Source organism: Oxyura jamaicensis, chromosome 5 (genome assembly GCF_011077185.1).
Source record: "Oxyura jamaicensis isolate SHBP4307 breed ruddy duck chromosome 5, BPBGC_Ojam_1.0, whole genome shotgun sequence".
NCBI classification, from domain to species: domain Eukaryota; kingdom Metazoa; phylum Chordata; class Aves; order Anseriformes; family Anatidae; genus Oxyura; species Oxyura jamaicensis.
In genome coordinates, this window is record NC_048897.1 from 54,293,693 (window position 1) to 54,312,299 (window position 18,607).

General features: G+C 51.2%; 1 long non-coding RNA gene across 2 annotated transcripts; it reads right to left on the reverse strand.

Moving 5' to 3' along the window:
* Positions 1-526: 526 nt before the first annotated feature.
* On the reverse strand, positions 527-13,366 carry LOC118167993. Of its 2 annotated transcripts, none has more exons than XR_004751322.1 (3): positions 12,959-13,366; positions 8,907-9,013; positions 527-661 (listed from the first exon to the last, which is right to left on the reverse strand). It is a non-coding gene; the product is annotated as an uncharacterized LOC118167993 (long non-coding RNA). The 2 variants fall into 2 exon arrangements; XR_004751323.1 differs by lacking the exon at positions 12,959-13,366 and adding an exon at positions 10,976-12,602.
* Positions 13,367-18,607: the final 5,241 nt, after the last annotated feature.

Here is an 18,607-nt window from a genome sequence, read left to right on the forward strand (position 1 = left end):
GGGGACTCGCCACATGCAGGCTTGCATCTTGCCGCTCATCTGCCCGCTCCCCTCGCTCGTGCTGGAGGCAGCACCAGCCTCAGGTGCACAGCAGCAGACTGAGAGCAGGTGCGTGAGGAGAGCAGCACGTTGTGCAGCAAGCCCATGGGCTGAGCCTTTGTGTGTGTGAGGCAGGAAGGATCCAGGACAGACACAGGAGCTCTCATCACCTCCCCTGGCAGCTGGGGAACCCTCTGCAGCCTGGCCCTGCACTTGTTCGGCAGGGGAGTCAGTAAGCAAAGCGCTGGGTGAGAAGCAAGTATTCCCAGACTGATCCCATCCCAGCTTCTTTGAGGCTTTATGCCCACTGCTGTGACTGCTGGGAAGCATAACGTGGACACGAGTTTTGTCCCCATTTAAATGTATTAGCTCTCATTCTACTTGGAACCAGAACTCTGTTGTTTCTCAGATCCCACCGTGTTTGACTCACCGTGCTGTCTCTTCTGCTCTTGACAGATACAAACTGCACAGATCCATATGTCAAGCAGTTTGATGCAGTCTGATCACAGGTTTTACATCAATATGAGTGGAAAGTTGTAAAGGATTTGCAAAACATCAGTTCTGTGACTGCGTCTGTTCCTCGTATGTACTTTACTTTGCATCTGTTTTACTATCAAAAAGTCTTCAAAAAAAAAAAAAAAAGAACAAAAGAAAACCTCAAACGACAGTTTTCCTAAACTCGTAGTTTTACACAAGTTAACATAAATCAGATCAGATTGTGAGAATGATTCTTCATATCCTTAACATTTCCTGTATTTTAAATCCTTTCTTCACTGAAATGCCAACAAGGCGGTGGGGAGGGAAGGAAATTCGGTGAACAAGTATGCCCCCAGTAGAAAGTCCAACTGTCACACTGGGCTCTGTAAATCTCATTTTCTATGTTTAGGTATTCCATGTGTGTATAAGCATGTAAACATGATTGCTTTCATATGATTGCAAAATAATCCTGGTGAATGGATTGCAAATACGAAGCAAAGCTACTATGGATTCAACATAATTGCCAATGGAAATGATACGTTCTTCTCCCTTATCAGAGTACTGTGGCAGCACGGCTCTGCAGCTGTCTCATTGTGCCTTGTCCCTGCATGACTGTCTCATCCTGCCACTGTTTAACTTCCTGAGCTCAAAACATTAATCCAGCAATTAGGAAATAAGGAGTTACTTTTCTACCAAGAGAACTGCTGAAGACAAGCCCCACTCCAGGCAGATGACACAGTAATGATAACTATTGCCTTACATTAGAAGAAACAAAGGAGGAATGCCAAGATATTAAACACAGGACTTTGCAATAAGAAATTCTGGCAGATTATCTCCACTGAACAGTCATTTTCCATGTCTAAAAATCTCAGTCATTTCAAATGACAGCTGAGAGTTTTCTCTGTAATGAATTCAAGGACAATTAGTTGGAATCATCCAATGAAACCTAAGATACCTCAGAGGAAGTGTTATGGCTTGCCATAAAAATATATGCACTTCATTTGTTATACTCAAAATCTTGTTACAGGCAAACAGGAGCGCACATCCAAGATGCCAAGAATTTATTGCTGGTCTAATTAATGTTTTACCAGCATAATCGAAATATGAGAACCAGTTATTATTAGGCCAGCTACAACAGCACTAACACCTACGTTCCAAATTATCTATTATTTTTTAAAATTGTTAAAAATACAGCTAAATTCTTGCTAGGTGAGCTCCCCGGTGCTCGTGCAGCAGGGAGCTCCCCCGTGCCTGGCTGTGCCCCTGCCCTGGCCCACGGGACCCAGGGCCGCTGGCACCCCTGGGCAGCCACTTCCCATTGCCACTCTCTGCAGGGTCGCAGATGCTGACCCTGCCTGGCAGAGCTCCTTGATAGCACTCGCAAGTAATTAACAAAAAGCAAGTTAAGCTAAAGCCAAAGCAAATTCAGGCAGCGGCCACCTAACCGTCAGACAGTCGCTGTCCCACCAAAAACAAGCTCGTCATCTTGCACCATGGAAAGCCCATGCAAGGCTGAGACCGCACCGACTTGTCAGTACAGAGCCCACAGCTCTACTCTAGCAACAGCAAATTTAAAACTAATGAGAGATTGGTTAGTTATTTTTATGAAGAAAAATGTCAGGAAAAGCCATTAAAAAATACTGAGGAAATATATCTGGGGAAGAAAGGCGACCAGAGAGGCAGGAGGGTACCCAGGACCCAGAGCACGCACCTCCTTTCCAACACGGTTTTGCTGGAACCAGACCCATGACCCACACAGGACCAGCTGTGTGCAGCCAGTGGTGGAGGAAAGATGCTTTTCATCCCTCCGGTCAGTCTGTTCCTTCGGAATAACCATGCCTGATATAATTGGCCCTGCGGCTCCGGGCATGCGCCCTGGTCCCAGGAGCGTGCGTGCAGGAGCTGCCAGGCTGCTGCTCTCCCCAGCCTCAGCTCAGCACTGAGCACTTGTCCTTGTCCTCCATCGCCACGCAGAAATGAGCAAACACCCAGTGCAAACAGGCTCAGGGCTCAGGAAGGGCCAGGTAAAGGCTGGCATGGTAACTTGTGGGCATTAGCCAGCACACAGCCTGCTGGGATTTATTCACCATTAATGGCATGTGGTGTTTAAAATAACCAGCCAGGTTATTATAAGGCTCACATTGCCACTTCAGACTGCAGTGTTTTATCTTACGCATACAGCTAATTGTTGGGCCAATTAAGAATTTTCTTTGATTCAATACTCTTCTCATCACAATATACTCAGAATCTTGGCCCAACTGCTTTGGCAGCAGCATTTCAAAGAACACGTCCTGTGCATGCTGGCTTGTTGTACCCAAAGCAAAGCCTTGGAGCAGTGGCTCAGAGGAACCCCTTCGAGGCCCTCTGCCAGCTACACGCCCAGCCGGGAGCTGCCCAGGAGCTCAGACTGAGCGTATAAATGTAAACTTTTGTCCTTTAAGAAATTTGTGTGGTATAGCAGTGTTGGTAGCAAACCAACCAGATGTAAATTTTGTATTCAGTGTTTTTTCTTCTCCAGAATAACTCCAAAGGGATAACTAAGTTATTTTCTGTTCCAGCTTGGATTTGTGACTTTCTCAGATGTCACACAGATACATTTGCTTGCCTCTGTTTTTTTCACCCCTCCAAAGGTCGGGAAACATTTTTATTCAAAGGTTACTCGGGGGCAGTTAAGGGACACAGCATTCTTAGCTTTTACAGCAAAGTACCTGCTCACCTGGCTGTAAGCAGGCTGGTCCCTGCGGCTGATGGGGCCGGCCAGGACCTGGCGGTGCTGGCAGCAGGTCAGGCACACGGTGGTAGTGGCATGAGCCCTGGCCGAGCATAGAATCACAGAATAGTCTAGGTTGGAAGAGATCTTCAAGATCACCGAGTCCAACCTCTGACCTAATGCTAACAAGTCCTCCACTAAACCATATCCCTAAGCTCTACATCTAAACGTCTTTTAAAGACCTCCAGGGATGGGGACTCAATCCCTTCCCTGGGCAGCCCATTCCAGTGACTAACAACCCGTTCAGTAAAGAAGTTCTTCCTAATATCCAACCTAAACCTCCCCTGGTGCAACTTTAGCCATTCCCCCTCGTCCTGTCACCAGGCACGTGGGAGAACAGACCAACCCCCACCTCGCGACAGCCTCCTTCGAGGTACCTGAAGCATGGTGCGGGCCAGGCGTCTCACACAACCCGGCAGGCACAGCTGCCTCTCTTCCAGCCCCTGTTGTTCAGACCAGGCAACCTGAGCCCCCCGCTGCCTCTTCCTGGCCCCTGCCCTCCTTGTCACGCACTGCAAACCTCCATCGCGTGTTGGCCAGCACCCCCGGCTCCCAGCCAGAGGCCTGCAGGGGCTGCACGGGACGCTAGGAGTACAGAGGACAAAACACCCACAGTGATTTGTCTCTCCCATCCATCACCATTTTTGCCAAGCTCGAGTCTCCTATCAGAGGCCGTGCTGGGGGAAATCTCGCTTTAGCTTAGTCGAGGCACCGAAGTCAAAAGCCTGCACATGTAAAAGCACTGCAGTGGTGATTTATTTGCTTAACACATATTGATGGGAAACATGTATTCGCAATGACTTTGGTATCAGCGAGAGCAACAGTGTGAAACCTCAGAGAGCTGAACTCAAGGCTCCAGCCTACAAAGGGAGTGGAAGAAAGCAGATTCTTTTAAAACAAAATACAAATGAGCTAGTTACCCTGCTTTTGAAATAACTTGTATCATTGTCAAGGGAAGGCTCCAAGGACCCTTGCTAAAATACACAAACTGCTTCTTATGTAAATCTCCATTTTTTCCACTGCCTCATTGATTCTGAATAGGGTTCAAAGATGAATAATGCTAAGACCCATTTAAAGCAGAGGACGATATACCAGATAAGAAAAACTAAATGATCTGGGGGAAAGGGAGGAGACGGGGAGGGGGATTGAAAGAGGGAGCTGCTAAAGATGACAATTTATTTTTTTTCACATCAAATAGTTTATTCACCATACAGATAATCTGGAAGAGCAGAAACACCAGTTCCTCCCGCTTACTCTATTATTTCTTAAATACAGTTATTGCTTCAAACAGGTTCACAGCTGGGGAGAAGGGAGAAAGGCTTGGTATGAATAGCAGCAGGATGAGTGGTAGCCTATTTAATGGCAATTATCAGTAAAAAAGGACCAAGCGAGAAACCCTGGCTTGGTCTGCAGGCTGTCTCCAGAGGCTCATTCTGAAGCCCGTAGGCAGAGAGCAGCAGGTTAGCCTGCAGGGGTGGGTAGCAGGGGCTCCTGCTGTGGTGGTGGTCCTGCACATTAACCCTTCTCCATCGGGTGCGTGGGAGCACTGCACGTCTCAGAAGCAGCTTGCTGGGGGCAGGCTCGGCACGTGCTGCAAAGCAGTCACCTGGCACGGCCGGCCCTCCCCACCACCCATTAGGCCAGCTGAGACGCTCTGTTTTCTCGGGTTGGACTTGAGCAGGATGACAGGAGCAGCACTGAGGTCGCCCTCTCACCACATCAGGTGGCTCACTTGTCTTAACCAAAGCATCGAGCTACTCAGCAGTATGCAAAGTGGTATTCCCCAACCATCAGGGGAGATTGGAACCACACATTTCACATAAAAGCTCTACTACCAGAGTGCTGCCGATTATCCAACACCACGCCCTGCCCCTTGAAGCATCAGTCCGTGTTTGAAAACTGACATGCATTTGCCTGGACCAAGGGTGGACTGGACTTGGCTATTCTACCACGCAGGGATGGAAGCTACCAGAAAAGCAGAAAACCTCGTTCCAGCCCTAGCTCCACATTAAAAAATCCCAGCATACAATCTGCTACACATCTCCCATCAGCTCTGCTCGGTTCCCCCAGTGACATCGATTTTACTTTTCTGAAGACACCGCCGAGTGCTGTGCCCTGCTCTGCCCCAGGTGTGGGCTTCCACAGAGCCCCCCACCTGGGCGGCCCGGCTCCTGCTGGGGGCACAGCACGGACACAGCCCCACTGCGGGGCCAGGTGTGCAGGCAGACGGACGGCGCTGAGCCCGGGCGCTGCCGGAGCTGGAGGGTGCTTCCCACGGGCCGCAGAGACAGGGAGCCTCCAGGGAACGCTCCTCACCAGCAGGCAGAGGGCCTGCTAAAACAGACGTCCTGGTAACGCCGTGCTGAGGCGTGCGGAAGGAAGCCACCGCGACGGAGCTCCCGCCGGGCACTCCCTGCTGCCTGCACGCACTGCGCAGCGCCCAGCCTTGCTGTGAAGGGCAACAAGCACGTACCGTGACAGCCACTGGCATTGTTTTATGCTACAAATACACTTTATCTAAAGCAGAAGGAAAGTGAAGAACTGTAAATGGCTTTTGATAAGATCCCCACAAGAGCCTATTAAGGATGCTTAATTTTGCTCCTCAGTCGTTATTGACATAAGAACCAAATAGAAAGAATGATTAAGATGATGGCAAATATTTCCCAAGTGGAACAGACACTTCCTGAACAGCAGCCGAGGAACAGGCAAAGCACAGTGAATGAACGCTGGTTCATAGGCTCCTGCACACATGGGCAAGTGAGACACGAAGCTCCTGTGTGTGCACAGCTTGGTGCTGCTCTGCCACACCACAAACCAACTCCTCAGTGTGCCTGAACGACCCCGTAGCCCCAACAACCTTTAAACTGGAAAAGTCACCCAGGTCAGAACCGGCCAAGTGGTTATGACTTCTCTCCCAGAAAGTTTACCGGTAGAACATCACCGGCACTCGTATTATCATCAGCGATGCTTCAATTATGCTTAAAAGGGGGCCCGAGATCTCACACCCTGTTTTTGTAAAACTGTTTCCTTATGTCACTGTCAGCATCTTCTAAACAATCCCAAGGTGACATACTGTGGTTGGAACTGTCAAACAGAAGGAAAGCTTTTCACCAAGGGTAATGTGTGCTCTGTACACATTCACTAACAGGATTATTCGGCAGTGGGTTTCTTGTTTTACCAGTCTGTAAGTGCCTACTTGTGTAAATTTGCCTTCTAAAGAAAACCACCAATTGTCTCAGTGGCTGAACTCCTCCTTTCCATACTTACTTCAGAAGGGATTGCTAGCGTGACTCAAGACACCTCTAGGGAACTTTGTAGGTGGCACAGCGGGATCAGAGACTTCATCCACTGACTCACTTCTCACTCTGCATGCTGTGCAGAAACGCTGCTTAATAACAGCAAAGACAAGAGCAACAGGTTCATGGAGAGAGCAGGAGAGTCCCTTGGTTCGTTCTGTTTCCTTCCAGAATTAGATTTCCGTTTAGGAGTACTTTTCTTACCACGGAAGGACAGACTAGCAGCAGATGGCCTCAGAGGCAGCTGCTGAATCCCCAGCCCAGCTGGACCTGCAGCCCTCCAGAAAAGCTGCCCATGCCCTACCACCTCAGGCAGTTCCCGGTTCTGCTCCAGACACTGGCTCTGCACACCCACTCTTTGTTTCCCTACCCATCATAGACACAAGGCAGACATTTCCTTTCCTTTCTGATTCTCAGTGGGTTTTTGTTGTATTTTGTAAGGGCATTACCATATTTCAAAGCTCTGTGTCCCAAGATGTCACTTCTGGGTGGTGTGTAACCCAAGCATCAAATCCAATCCCTCGCTCTTTCCTGAGACACGCCACCCTCCGCAGCCTGCTGACCACCCCACGCCTGCCCCGCACCTCTCCAGGGGAGGCACAGCAGCCAGAGCAGCAGCCCGAGGAGAAGGCCCTGCAGCCCTCCAGGAGGGGAAGAAATCCGTGCATACTGTGAGCCTGAAGGGCCGGTGGGCTGTACCCTCACCCTGCTGCGTGCAGGGACCCAGCAATAGACCTGCACGTCCTCATCATCCCCAGCAGCATGCAAACCCCACTCTGCTCAGGTGTCTTTAGCTCTGCAGCGCTGTTTGTCTGGATCAGAGACACTCCATCTAGGAATCTGGCAAAGCTTTCACAAACAACTCCTAGAAATCCGTCATCCCTTCTTTTCCCTATCATAACCCTGGCACACACTCCAGGGCTTTTTGTACAGTTTTGCTGGTGCCAGTTGTGTGTCGGGGGGTCCCCCTCGTTAGGAAGGGATGCAGAACTGTCTGATTGCTGCCAGCCCTGTCCAGGACCGCTCACCCCACCGCAGGGCACGAGACCTGGATATTGACCACTGCGTAACGCAAGGGCAGCAGCTGAGCATCCAGCAAGCGGCTGGATGCTGCCAGACAAGGGCAGGGCTTGCCTCCACGGAGCCTTGCCCCGGAGGCGAAGGGCTGTGTTGTGCCAGCCGCTGTCAGTACTCTGGGAAAGCAGCAGCAAAGCCCCCACGTTCCTCCAGCACAAAAATACCTCCGCGTGGGCTGAGCCGTGTGAACGCTCCCATCCCAACCAGCATCTGCGCCGTCACGAAAGGCGAACGAGACGTAAAAATAGCGCTCTGCTCTCGCTGCTGCTCCACGGCCGAGCACCGGCCGGGCAGGAGGGCTGCGTGCGGGTGTCGGGCTGCGGAATGGCCGGCTCGGCACGGCCAGGGGAAGGCAGCCCTGCACCCAGCCCCATCCTGCTGCCGCCGCGCCTGAGCTGCGCCAGGCGGTGGTGTTCTCAGACAGGACTGTACAGACAGAATATGGGGAGTGGGGCTGTGTTCCAAAAGGCTTCAGATCTGGCATTTCATTTCTGCTTATGGGCTGAGTGCTGAGCCTGCACAGAATCACTTTGTGTTAGAGCAGCGAGACCTGTGGTCAGAAAGAGCAAGGAAAAGATAAAGGCAAACCCTTTACCTAAGCACACATGCAACCCCCTCTTCTGCAAGTCTGCCTCCCATGCCACGCGATTCCATTTTGACCCACCCGGCATAGGGACATTGCCCAAATACATTGAGAGCCATTCCTTTTGCCAAGCCACTGCTGGCACAGCCCAGGCCCCACAGGGCAGTACCAGTGCTGGATGTGGCCCCTAGGGCCTCCTGCAGCTCCCAGCCCTGAAGCTGGGGCTGCTTCTTCCCAGGAGTCAGGAGCCGGGTGGGCAGCCAGAGGCCTTTCTGCACCTCCAGGCTCCCCCACTCCTCACAGCGTTTGCTGTAGCACAGAGCACGGTATCGAGAACACTGAACAGGTAAGGGCCCCTGTAAAGCCCTTCGTGGCACTTGTAGGTGAGGTGCTGCGTGTGTCCTGTCCTGGGCGAGTCACAGGAGCAAGTGTCTGCCCCAGTGCTGAGCTCGCACTTCCACCCCCATGGACCAAGAGCTGCGGGCAATATTTGCCCCGCACCATGCAAACAGAGACAGCATTTCATAAACTCCATCTGCCACCATGCAACATCAGCTTCTGCTGCTGTTTACTTAGGTGAGGGTAGAACATACCTAGCAGCGGGATGGGTTTTCATGACAAAAAAATGCAGAAAGAGCAAAGCAGAACAAGGCGTGTAACTCACCCAACACAAGTGAACAAGATGTGCTGGCTGTGCCAGGACCAGCAGCAGTCAGAGGGGACAATCCTGCCCGAGCCCTCCCCCACACTCAGAAGGTCAAGATTTTGCTGCTGTGTGGGCAGAAGAAAGGAAATCTGAGTCAGTATGTCTGCATAAAGCCCAGTCAGCTGCTGCACGGAGAGGAGGTGTCCGTGTGTATGCTCGCTCTTGCCATTTCTTTCAGCTTGCTGCCTGGATCAAGGTAGCCTGGCCAAGCAGTGGGGCTTGCTGTTTCCAGAGCACACAGCACAGAGGCACATACACCATCACATCTCCCAGACCTCAGAGAACTAGAATCAGAATATCCCATGTTGGAAGAGACCCCCAGGGACCATGGAGTCCAACTCCAGGCTCCACACAGGAATCAAACGGAGAGCATTCCTTGTCCAGGCACTTCCTGAGCTGCACCCATCAGGCTTGGTGCCACGACCCATGCAGACCTGAAGAAGCCCAGCAGCTCTCAGGCTCCCCCAGCTCAGCTCCTGCTCTCCCCTCACCCAGGCGGGATGCGGAACCCAGCGGCCCACGGGATGAACCTGGTCACATTCGGCAGCTGGAGGAGAAAGACCCAGCATGACAGAGCACCCACCTGTGACGGGCGCCAAAGGCTAAGGAAGAAAAACTGACAGAAGAATGTGTTTTGATCCTACCTACCTCCCCCAGCTGCCAGCAGCCCAGGGGCTTGCCGCAGTGAGGAGCACGCCAGCAGCCACGTTAAGCTAGCCGTGCCCTGGGTGAGCGAGCCGCCAGCCCTCAGGGCCTGCCCATGCTCACCCAGCACACTAGTCCCACGGGAACAGCAATGGAAGTTCAGAGCTAGATGGATGAGCCACGTTGCCATATGCTCCCTGCTTCTGTCACACACCCCTCACATACCTGTGCTATTGACCAGTTTAAACACCAGTAGCTTGTACTAACGCTTTTTCCAGTAATTAGTTCATAAGCTGAAAAAAATGCTTGTCTGGGAGGCCAAGCTAAAGACCGTTAGTTTTTTTGTAATATACTTATTTGTATTCTAGACCTTAGGAAGATATAAACACATTTATTTTGATTTTAAAAGGTCTATGTTTGATAATCTAGATTAACCCATACTTGCATTTCTGGTAATTTTAAATTGTAATGCCAGGCACCAGAGCCGTGACTTGTCCAGGGTGATTTGTACTGAACCTTCACAGCAACAAAAAAGCAATAGGGAAACTATTCTCTTCTAAGTGACTATTTCTGAATGTTTCCATTTACCAAGTTCTCCCTTCAGTGTCAAAAATACAGATAACTTGTGTTCTGACGTATTTGGAGATGAAGTTCGCAAGGTACAACTATGGAGCCAAACTGCACCAAAAACAATAACCCATTATTGCAAAAGAAGACCTTCAGCTCCTCACCTGCACCACATTTTAGAAGATCTTACTTTAAGATCTACATTTCAAATCTTTGACTGGTAAGCACTAGAACAGGACAGGTGACCTGCCATTACCTACAGCCTCTGCCACCAGCAGCAAGCAGCAGAGAACCAGGAGGTCTCTTCAGAGACACTGCCTGCCCCACTGCCCCCCTCCTCTGCGTGTTTCCAGCCAGCCTTTGCCCTAGAGATAGCATGCACAGCGCCGGTATCAATTGTGTTGCCCTCTGGTCACAGGCACATCCTTGGCCGCATCCCCACACGGCACTGGGCCGATGCTGCACGTGCCCAGCAGATCCAGGCACTTCGTGCAGCAGCACTAACGAGCAGTAACAGCTTTCTCCTTGGAGCCTCCCCAGCACCCTATCACACAATCAGTTCTTGGCACCACAAACAAAAGTCACAGCCTTCGTAGCAGGCAGCATTAGCCGAGAGGGGCCAGTGCTGTACCTGCGCACTTTGTTGGTGCAGCACTGTCCGCACCTCCGCTAACTGCTGCACTGAGCCTGTTGTTGATCTGACGAACTCCTCTTTCTTACATCTAAAGCACTCAATGTGTTGTTCTTCCAGTGTCACCCAACAGTGTTTGTTCCTAACTGCTGACACACTGCGGGAGGGGACCAGGAGAACTCACCCAATGCCACAGGCAGCCAGGACAGCCAGGCACGCATCTACTCCTCCGCAGAGGTGGAGCATCACAGGCCCTTGTCCCTTGGGTGAAGCTCTGCACACTTAATAACACTGCCTCTATCTCCAACAAAGAACCAGAATCAGTTTTAGCTCTTCTATATTGCAGGGATTTTTTTAGGTTCAGTTTATTGCAATATGTCATGATGTTGGGTGCAATTTGTACCCTGCTGTATCACTTTGAAGTATAACCTGCATCTTCACATACAAACTAGACTAGTTATTTATTCATTTAATGTTAGGGAGTAATAGGGAAAGAAAGGATACCTGTGCGCTTCATCTTTCTATTACATCAGCAAAATACAAATATATTTCAACCCCATTTAAAATGCATCAAAATTCAGCAGAGTTACACACCATATTATCCAGCACAAATAACAGAAGCTACAACACTGCATATTCTAAAATAGCAGTCCTCACAGTTGTGCTTTATAGCACAGTTATTCACCAGAGGACTCTGTAATTGTGGTACGTCAAATATCTTCACTATTTAATGACTGCAAAAGTTTCACAGCATGCAGCTGGCAAGATACCGTGGAGCATGCTGTATTGAACTGCTGTGAGAGGGCTCTGTCAGGTCAGTCTGAACCCCAGATTAGATCTTACAAAGCAAGAATCTTTCTGAGAAAGCTACCACTTTTTTTTTTTTTTTCCTTTAAGAATGTTACTTTCTTTAAAGTAATTACAAAAATCAACATTATTCTGAGTGCTTGCATTCCACTAATCCAGTTGGCTTCAACCTGGATAATGCTAGATGCTCACATTCGATTATAAAGCTTCTCTGGTTTCAGTGACCTGCATAACAAATAACATACCTGCAGGAAAAGCCTTCCTTTCCCTCTGACTGGGCTGCAGATTTCAGCAGGAAGCACATGGGCTGTGCACACAGAGCACTGCACACCTGGGCACACGGCGTGGGCACCCCACCCTGGAGAGCAGCACGCTTCCTGGAAGGAACCGAGAAGTGTGTGATTGCACTTCTGATTAGATGCAGCCCATATTCAGCAGACGTGAGAGGAATTATCTGTCCCCCCTAGACTAGAGCTAAGAAATAAATCTGCCAGCCTGGAACCCTTTTCCCTGCTGCGCCATCCCAGCAAGCCCAAGCCATAGCACTGCCATCCCCCACCCACAGAGGTGGAAAAGCAGTATGAGATCAGAGGGTAAAAGCCAACAAGGACACAGGAGAAAAATCCCTCGCTCCCCTTCTGTTACAGCTATAAGAACACTGCAAACAGAGTTTGGTTGGCCAGGGAAAGCAGAAGGCTTCAGGAGTCCTTTACTTCTAGAACTGAATGCTAACTGGTAGCAAAACAAAGCAGACTTAGACCGACCCTTCAAGCAGGGAAACCGAGCCCAACTAACCTCAGGATAAAATCCTGGAAGGCTGAGCTGTTCTTGTACAACAGCTATCAGTTCTGTGAAACATCTGAAACAGCCACGTGCGTGCACAAAGAAGCCTTGATGCCAACACACAAAGCCACACTGCAATGGCTCTGTGGCTTCCCATGATCCATTAACCCCCTAAAAACCCAGCAGTGCTGCACCACCGGGATTCCAGGGAGTCCTGCTGCCATCAGTCCCTGAGGGAGTTGACTGATGGAGTTGCCATGCTCCTCTCCATCCTATTTGAAAAGTCCTGGCAGTCAGGTGAGGTTCCTGGTGACTGGAAAAAGGGAAACATCACTCCCATCTTTAAAAGAGGCGGAAAGGAGGACCCAGGAGCTACAGACCAGTGAGCCTCACCTCGGTGCCTGGGAAGATCATGGAATAGATCCTCCTGGAAGCAATGTCAAGGCACGTGCAAGACAAAGAGGTGATCCAAGACAGCCAGCACGGCTTCACTGAGGGCAAACTGACCAAGCTGGTAGCCTTCTCTGATGGAGTGACTGCATCAGTTGACAAGGGAAGACCAACAAATGTCATCTACCTGGACTTCGGTAAGGCCTTTGACACTGTCCCACATGACACCCTGATCTCCAAATTGGAGAGAGGTGAGTTCAAAGGGTGGACCATTTGGTGGGTAAGGATTTGGCTTGAAGGTTATACCCAGAGAGCGGTGGTCAATGGCTCAATGTCCAGATGGAGGCTGGTGACAAGTGGTGTCCCTCAGGGGTCTGTCTCAAGGCTGGTGCTTTTCAGTATCTTCATCCACAATGTAGATGATAGGAGCCCAACTTCACAAACAGACTCCAACACAACACCCTTACCCCCCTTCCAAACCCCTGCAGAGCTGACTTTATACCAGATGGTAGGCTGGTCTGCAGGCTGGGAGGTCAGACAGCTGGTTCCTTTTATCCTTATTTCTCCAGCTGCAACAGGCACCGCTCATTGGCTGGTGCTGGGCTTCCTCACCCTAAAACAAGACGCCCATCACACCTGAGCCTACAGTGAAAATGTGTCTGTAACGTCTGCTCACTGGGGCTGTAGGCCCGCTCCCTCAGGGGTGACAGGGCAGGGCGCACCGCATATCCTGCGTGCACTGTGTGTGCCGCCATGCCAGGCCTTGGCTTCACGCCCTCGCGGGGCCCTTGCACCCGCTGACCAAGGAACGTGGAGATTTGGCCACAGCCTGACTCCCTTGACCAGCTGTCTCTGCAGACAGCTTGCAGAGATTTTTGTCTCACACCATTTGCTTGTTTTCTGTATCAGAGGACATGAAACCCTCGGGTAAGAGGCAGCAACGCCACCAGCACAGCAGACCCCTGCCAGGGGGCGGCCTGGCCCTGTGCTCTGTGGGCATGGGGCTCCCCAGCTGTTTGCGTCCTGCAGCAGGGCCGGGCCTGGGGCAGGTGTGCTCGGCAGGCTGGAAGTGAAGCTGGATGCAGTGCTCCCCCCACCCGCATCTCAAACGAGGACGGCCGCAGGCAGCACTGGGAGGGACAGAGCCCCCTGCTGCAGGCGTGGCCGGGGGACTTCCTTTAGTGGACGGCTTGGACACAAAGCACCTGGGCAGGACCTTAGAAGAGGGCTTCCAAGGGACTTGTGCAGGCTGTGCCAGCCTGCCCGCTGTGCCCTGCAGCCTGGGGACGGCTCCTGGCCTCGCATCGCCCCAGCCGCCTGTGTCCACATGGCTCCCGTGCTGCTGACAGTGGCTTCTGTCCTTTGTCTTAAAAAGACCTTTGCCAAAGACCCTGAAAAAAGAGGCCCGAGGTGCTTCCGTGCAGGGTTATGGCACAGAAGGGTGCACTGGTGTTACCTGGCAGTCGCAGTCACCTTCAGTCACCTCCTCTCACAGTGAGCTGTGGGCGCAGGCTGCAGAACGGTCACCACAAAGGCTGCAAAGCGGTGTCACGGCCAAGCACGGTGACAAGCTAATGTGAGAAAACTCTTAGTGGTGTGCTTGCCCACTCAAGAAAACTGCAAAACTGCCAGCTGAAAATTTGAAATACGTTGTGTGGATAAAGGGGATTGAAACGAGACCAGGGATAAGAATGGGCTGATACACCAACAAATACAACATTTTCCACGGGACAAAAGAGGTCACATTTTGAAAATGCTTTTTCCTCTGAAGAACATGATTCCCAATGCTCATTCAGACACAAGGCAGTGCAGCAGACTGACGTAACAGCACTGCGTACCTTTACCTAGTGCCTCTCTGAGCTCCCTGCTTTGTCCATGTCCTCCTGGGGTTGCCCTCACATTGTACCTGCTGTGTCCCAATACGCATTTGGAAAAGATGGAAAGGGAACCTTTGCTGCCTCCCCCGAGGTGCAGGAACTGCTGTTACCCAAGGGCAGCTCAGTCCCTTTGTTTGCAGGGATTTGTGTGACTTCACATCCTGGGAGGTAAACACTGAAGTGAAATGAACAGAGAACAAAAGGAACAGCAGAACTGCTACTTTTAGTCCAGGCCACCCCCGTGGCCCTGCACTGACTCCCAGACACAGTCACCAGGTGGGACAGGGCCCCGGGGTCCTTCCCCAGCCCCTGCTCTGCACGAGGTCAGCTGTGGGCTCAGGCCAGGCTGCTCAGGGCATTACTCCATCAGCTCCCCAAAACCTCCAGGAGAAGAGATCTCTCTTCCTCCAGAAGGAGATCCCCCAGCCCCTCCGGGCCCCACACCACGGCCTGGGACAGAGGGGAAGGTTTCACCCCATGTCCCGCCCCCCCCACTCCTGTTTTTTTTCCCCCCCCCCCCCCCCCGCCCCCGTAAGCATTTTCCCAGACAGCGCGGGACCACGCAATGCCTGCCTCTCCCACGGCTTTCCCCCAGAGGCCAGGGAGAAAGTGCTAAAACCCAAGAAGCTGTTTATCTCACACACATTCAGGAAAGATACGGTGCCAGCAGTGAATTACCCACTGCGATCACATTTGTCCTCTGAGACAGTGACAGGAGGAGATCAGTCCGGGCACGGATTAGACTCAATGTATTTTAAAATTCAGTCGGGTTTTAGGACTTTAAAGGTCAGACGATTTTTTAGGGATGAATACTCCTAAATAATGAAGACAAATATTAGACTACTTAGAAAAGAATGGCTGTTTAAGAGCTGTATAATTACTGTCATTTAAAAGCATGAGCATAGGTACAGCAATGGATATTATAATGTGAAATAATTCCAAAGGACTATGTTATTTCTAATATAACTGGAAAAAGGGGTTGCGAGGTCATTAGTCTACAGTGAAATGTCTGCATCAAGGCGGGTGACAACAGTGTGTTGACTTCCTCCTTGTCTCACACATTTCTGACTCTTACAGCCCCTTTGGGAGCCTATTTGACATTCATCATCCATCGGCTTGTGTTAATGCTGAACCAGTCCACCTCAAACGTCATGTGTATAAGACGGTTTATAGAAGAAAGTTCTCAGAAAGCATGAAGTAACTTAAAAGGTGGCCCGTGGCTCAAGGATTAAGGGTTTCTCCGCTGGCCTCAGAACTGCCATGGCGGGAGCTGGAGGGCACATCACCTTCCTGCACCCGCGGCCCCTGGCACACGGACAGCCGAGGGCGTGCACCCTGCGCCCCGTAACGTATGTGCTGCTGCATCGCTGGGGGCTCCTCCAAGGAGCCACCTTCTGAGGTGCTCGCAGCTTCCCTGTGCTGATGGAAGGCTTGGTGCCACCTCTCTCAAAGTGGTGGCGGCAGTGTGACTATACACATTTTTGGCCAGTGTACAAAATACTACTCTCATGGTGAAGAAACAAGAGTTCAGAGGAGAACAAGAAATGGAACAGGAATGATTTCAAGGGTGATCAAAGGAGTAAGAGAGAACAGCAAAACAAACACAGGTATGACTCCTGATCCAGATATGCTGGTAGGAAAATACCTAGGGTAGAAAAAAAAATCTGTGTTATGAGGCAATATTAGCAAAAAATAACTGGTGCAAGTTGTCAGCAAATAAAAATGTCTGATAAATGTCTTGGAAAGATCCCTCAGGAGGATTTGCAGAGAGAAGAGACCTAACTAGGTTTTGGGCAGGGCCTGATTCATTTATTGGCAAGATTATGTGAGGCTGTTCTCTGCAATTGGAAAGGACTGTGCAGGCAGCATTCCCAGTCCTCCTGATCCCAACAGTTGGACCATTTCTATGCTTACTTTCCACTGCTTTAATTTCCACTAGGCTTTTTTTTCATGAAGATGGATTTCTGATCTGTCACTGTCCATCTCGTGGAGCTGGAAATGGTGTCCCCCCTCAGGAAGATGACATATCCCGCACAGGACCGCCTGCAGCAGTTTGGCACACGCAGACCCCATCCAAGGAGGTGGGAGCGGGCTGGGGGCTGGCAGCAGCTGCCTGGTGTCTGTCTGCGGCCCGTGGACAGCGTGTCCTGTCCTGGGGCCTCACGGTGAGACCCCGGGGGTAAGGAGTGCCAGGAGCTCTGGCAACAGCGGCTGGAGCACATCACCACCACGTCTTCTCTCCCGTTGGCTTCTGTTCGTGGGTTTTCTGCTGGAGAGCAGCCCTGGGGTGACAGCAGTCAGCAGTGCTGTGCTTGGCAGGAACAGGAACTCAGCCCAGGGCCCCTCGCAGGGGGCTGCAGGGCTGGGGACAGCACGGGAAGGCAGCAGAGGAATGGAGCCGGGGCAGCCTGCTTGTCCCCGCACACCGTGAGGGACTGAGGCCGCAGACAGCTTGTGAGGGTGCACAAGGAGCAAACTGCAGAGCTCACAAAACAAACTCTCCAAATCAGTGAGGGAGGAAAATATTTACTAGCATCAAAGTAACTAGTACTTAGCTGGTTCTTTGGCTGTTTTCCACACACCAGGCAAACGGCATACATCCACCATCCACTGGCACTGGACATGTGAACAAAACCGGGCAGTATTTCAGATTTCTGTGGAAGTGACCCTGGGAATCCCGGAGCTGGAGTAGCAGTCAGAAGGCTTGCAGCACACGTATCCTGCACGGTGCATGTCCACCTGCCCAGATGGAAACGTCCCAGAGGAGCAGGGTCCTTGCTGAGCTGGGGCCAGGCCATCCTGTGCTGGAAGGACAACCTGGAAGGGCTGCCCGAAGTGCCTCCATGGCCTGGTGAAGCTTTAAGGACACTTACAAACAAACAAACAAAGCCCAGGCATGTTGTTTGACCTGTCTGTTAAACTCAGTCTTGTTTAATATTAAGAATGCATCCTCGACACCCACGGCTAGTGCCTGGGTGCGTCTCCTCAGACCTGTATGCCTGCTTTGGAGATTTGTGAAGACGACACTCTCATTAAAGCAAAAGGACAAACAGAGGCTTACAGAGAATGGGCTTTAAGTGCTGGTGTCACCAGTGTGCTGGGATAGCCTGGGATCTTGCTTACTAATGGGAAAGACGCTACAGGAACTGGTCTCCTTGCTGTCCTCCTTGCGCTGTGAGGTCAGGGCGATGCTCGACCAATACTTTGCATGCAGGATACAGCCTCCTTCCCTCTCTAAAGCATGGGGAAAGGGCACTCCAGCAATTCCTTCTCCTGGAACAGCAAGAGAAGGCATTCCCAGGTACAACAGCCACAGGTCCGGCTTCCCTGCTGGGCAGTAGGGCATTCATCAGTAACTCCTTAGTGCTTCATCACAGCTGAGCAGGACAGGAGCCGTCCCGGTGTCCCTCAGTTGCAGAAAGCACACGACAAGGCAATTCTCACTTGCCAGCAGCGGAGAGGAGGAGAAAGGCCTGTGCTAATTTGGGTTTACAGCCTGGAGTGTTAGTGAGTGATGTTTGCATCAGATATGGAAAATGGAAATGTAAATCCCCACTGCAGATCTAGTCAAATGTGGGCTTCCCGCTTCCCAGGAACCAATCCTCTATGGGCTGCTCGAGGGTTTCATTTTTCTCTGAAAACAAGTTTTTTCTTCATTTATTTTTCTCCCACTGGAAAAACAAAACAAAACAAAACAAAAAAGACACAACCAAAACAGAACAAGATCATGGGAAGTCTGCATACTTCTGTGAAAACAAAGTTTAATCAGAAATTTCCCAAATAGCTGCCCTTGGTGCAGCACAGGACCACAAGAGCGACAGCAGCTGGCAGGCTGCACAGCCCGGCAGCCTCTCCCTGGGACACCCAGAGCACAGGATGTGCACGGAGGTGCTGCTGGTCACGGTGTGCACGGAGGTGCTGCTGGTCACGGTGTACACGGAGGTGCTGCTGGTCACGGT